The following is a 4293-nucleotide window of genomic DNA, read 5'->3' on the forward strand; positions in this document are numbered from 1 at the left end:
CATAGTTTAGGTTTAAAGACTTTCTTATATCTATTTGTTCCTTCTTGGCCAAAACCCTAAGAGCATGGTTCTAGGGTTTTTGGCAACTTTAAAACATGAAAAACATCTTATTAACATCACCTAACTTATTAAGCATCATAAGAAAATACATAAGCAAACCTAAATAGAGTTTAAATTCTCCTAAGCCCTTAATCTCTTCTTGGCCGAAACCTATGAGCATGATTTCTAGGTTTTCAAGAAACATAAAACATGAATAACACTCATAAACTACTTGTACCGCAGGTGAGGGAGATACTTACATCCTCTTGCTTGGGTTTACTAAGAGAATACCCTTGGTGAAGAAGAAGGAAGAAACCCTTTTCGCTTCTAGAATTCCCTTTTTCCTTATTTTCTTTTCTTGTAATGAGAAGTATGCTTCAAGAGCTTCCTTTTGTGAAGTTTTCTTAGGGAGAAAGCCCTTAACTTGAATTCGGCAATGAGAGAAACAAGGAGCTTGGATTTTTGGTGAAGGAAGGAGAAGGAGGAAGAAGGAAAAGAATAATTTTTCTTTCCCTTTCTTCTATTTATTCTCCATGAAAGAGAGAAGGAAAAATACCTTTTTATTCTTCCTTTCATTTATTCTAAATGAAGGGAGAAGGGAAAATGAACTCTTCATGCTAAATGAAAGGGGAGAAAGAAAAGATAAACTTTTCTTCTAAGTGAAGGAAGAAAGGTATCCCTTCACCATCCCTACTCTTAATTACAATTCCCTTCTCCTTTTTACCAATGCTTTCTCTTGGCCTATTGGTTATCCCATACTACTTAAAACTTTGCCACTTGTTAAGAGGTTCAAGGTTCAAGCCTTGACCACTCTTCTTTTTTTTTTCTATTTTCTTTTTGGTTCCATTTTCTCTTATTCTTAAAAGGAATTCATATGAAATTACTGGGCGTTACAAACTAAACGCAACCTACCCGGCAGGGTAATTAGGACTAGAATAAAAAGGGCTAAGTTTAACTTGACCCACGGTACTGGTGAAGTATTGGATGATAGTACGTTAGGGAAGCTTAGTCTATGCATGTCTAGGAAGATATGACTTCGACCTGGTACATTTGGCTAAGTGGAACTGACCGAAGCTACCCTTTATGGATCCTAATTAGTTAGACCAAGGTTTTGTACTGAGTTCAGTGGATAGGACTATTTGGAAAACCTCGAAGGCATGGTTACTTTAATGATGTCCAAGTGACTCACCATAGCCCAGAAGTTTATCCAAAGAATGCCTATTTGTTGAACCCAAAACTAAACCTGAATCTAACATAAAGTTAAACCAAACCCTATAATTAAACCTAACCCATCATACAAAATTATAGGTGTAATATATGCGAAACTATTTTTAGGGTTATTGTGGAATAACCTTAGGAAAATTTTTTAAGAATTTTTAGGAATTTTTCTGGAGTTAAACGGAGTCCGTATGACTCGTTTTGAGGGATATATCGATAGGGTTAGATAGAGACAGGTTTGGAATACCCAAACTAAGTGGGAATTGATTAAGGTTAAACTTAGGTTTTAATTAAGCTAATCTAAGGTTGGGATTAACCTCAATATAAAGCGGCGAAGCCTTCTTTTTTCCCCCCGACTCTCTTCTCTGTTCGTTCTCTGCCACTCGCGACTTCGGACTTCACGCGGTCGAAACCGGCGACATTTTCTTCTCTCGGTGGCGCCGGCGAGGAGCGGACTTAGGAGCGTTGAGAGGAAGAGAGGTTAGTGACAGCCGAACCCTCTTTCTTCCCGATTCCTTCCTCCCTTCTCTGATCTCGGTGAACAACAGCGACGGAGCTCGGTTTGGGGATTCCGCCGGCTGCCGGGAAGGAACCAAGGGCATCGGCGTTGGATCTGGGCATCGACAACCGGTGGTGTGAGGTAACGCCCATTGTTTCCTTCCGATTTCCCGGTTTTGTTTGTCGGCAAGGGCAGATCATGTCCTAACTTCGATCTTGGAGGTAAGGGTTTGGTTTTGGGTTGTGAATTCGAGCCTTGATCCTCTGATCTTCTTCTGTTTTTGATTCGGGTAGGTTTTGGCTGTGAATCAAGGTTTCCGATCCCTTCCCTGTTCGTTAGCAAGAAACAGGACCGAGCCCTAATCGAAGGATTGGAGGTAAGGGGGTTGTTCCCTGCCTTGAATTTGGGTTCTGATTCTTCCTATGGTATTGATTCGAGTGGTTTCGATTCTGTGGACAGAGGTGATGTGGTGTTTCCAGCCACCACAACTTGATGGGGTTGTTTCCTTCACCGGATTTGTGATCATCTCCGCCAATTAAAGAGCAGAGGTAAGGACATCAGTAGGTTGTTGTTGTTAACAGATTGTTGCGATGATTTCTTGCTGTTCTTCCTTCTTGATCCGGTTTGTAGGGATGCCATATGTAGTTTTCTGATATAGGGAATTAAGGTATGGTTTAACTCATCTTCTCTTGATGCATCAGTGTATCTATTAGATTTTTTCAGTAGAATCCCTACATTCTTGATCCGGATCATAGGCAGAAGCAACCAGAATCGATTTGTTTAGGTGTTAGAGATTCTTGGTGTACTGTTTCACTAAGAGTTCTAGAAATTAGTGTGATCGTGCTTAGTCAACAGTGATAAAAGTTTTGTGTTAGGTAATTGGAGGTTTTGGGGTGTGAATAAACCTAATCAAAGGTGATTATGGGTTTTTAGGGCTGCATTGTTCTAAGTAGTAACAGGAGGTTGGATGATAATTGAGGATCTAATGGAAATTTAATTTAGCTTAGCCAGTGGAAAGGGGTAGTAATCACTATTAGATAAATACTTTAAGTCGGTTATTTATTTTTGGTGTACACATATATATAGTGATATAAAATTTTATATGTGATTCAGGACCTTGATTGACGACGAGTCGCGTGACGTGGTGGTTCTATTGATTGCGGGATATATCGAGGCGGGTATTTCTTCCTAAATTTCTATTTAGTACTTTGAACTTTAAAGCATGGTTATATTTTTGGATAATTAGGTTGCATTCCTTAAATCTGATTATTTGTAGCTTTCCTGCTTGTCACTTTTGCTTGATCTTTGATATGATCTAGGTTGCTTCATTACAGTCTCTATTCTTGTTATTTGTGACTCTATTGCTTATACACATGTAGAGTGTTGTAGGGAGGACTGTATTGGATATTTATGGGCTATACCTGTCTAGGTTGTGATTGGTACATGGTATAGGTCCTACATGTTTACCATTCCATTTGCATAGTGGTAGGTGTGGTTACGTCTGTTGTGGTTATTGGAGGCGTTTATGGGGGGTGAGGTTGTTGCATGGATGATGATTATATATATATATATCATGCTCATCATTCATTGCATCTGATGACCGTTGTCTCCCTTGTGGTTGAGAAGGTCATCAGTTGGTTTGGTTTAGCGCGCACCTTCGGCCACTCATGGGTAGTGGTAGCTGGAGCAGTTGCCGCTTGTCCTGTTGTGCCACCCGGTCACGAGGTTTAGTGAGATCCGGCGTTGTGAGCAGCCAGGGACCCTGATGCTATGTAGTTAGATAGCTACTAGCGGACTGTCCGCCTTGATCACTCTATTGTGGGCTGGAGGGTAGTACAGTCGTCACAGACCCAAGCCTCTCGGCCATACAAGGGTCGTGGTGTCTAGAGAGGTGGCGGGGGTGACCATGGAGCATGCATGCACTTTTGCATATGATGCACGGTGCATCTGTGGGGATATTTTTGCATACATGCTTACTAGATATTAGCTGCATGTGATTGTGTATTGTTGCATTTGTCTGAGCTATGTATGCTGCATATGGATGCCATGCTGCATACATGTCATTTACTTTACATATATTTGCAGTCGTATATATATTGCACAGGTGTCCGGAGTATGTTATTGACTCGGTGGGTTTACAGATCATGGTATCAGGGGGTTGGTTCTTTTCGGGTATGTACATTTACGTTATATGCTTTTATTATGTCTGGTATGTTCATGCACAGTCATTTATCAGGTATCATTTACGTTATATGCTTTTATTATGTCTGGTATGTTCATGCACAGTCATTTTATCAGGTATAGATAGATGAGTTGTGTTATGTTAGCATATTCTTATTCTTTGCTTATGGAGACTGTATCCTATGATTCCTATATCTTTATGTAGACCATGCTTTATCCTGTCTATACCCGCTGAGTTCCCTGTACTCACCACCCCGTTTATATTATGTTTGGTTTCAGGCAGTAGGTAGATGATATGGAGATGCTTGGAGTATGCTGCCGGCCGGTCCCCCTTCCCACGTCATATCCGGAGACCC

General features: G+C 40.7%; 1 long non-coding RNA gene across 1 annotated transcript; it reads left to right on the top strand.

The window, feature by feature from the left end:
• The first annotated feature begins 1637 nt into the window (after window positions 1-1637).
• On the top strand, window positions 1638-3029 carry LOC122026330. The gene is made up of 5 exons (XR_006124108.1): window positions 1638-1737; window positions 1806-1897; window positions 2050-2132; window positions 2216-2304; window positions 2870-3029. It is a non-coding gene; the product is annotated as an uncharacterized LOC122026330 (long non-coding RNA).
• The last annotated feature ends 1264 nt before the right edge of the window (window positions 3030-4293 follow it).

This window comes from Zingiber officinale, chromosome 10A (assembly GCF_018446385.1).
Source record: "Zingiber officinale cultivar Zhangliang chromosome 10A, Zo_v1.1, whole genome shotgun sequence".
NCBI classification, from domain to species: domain Eukaryota; kingdom Viridiplantae; phylum Streptophyta; class Magnoliopsida; order Zingiberales; family Zingiberaceae; genus Zingiber; species Zingiber officinale.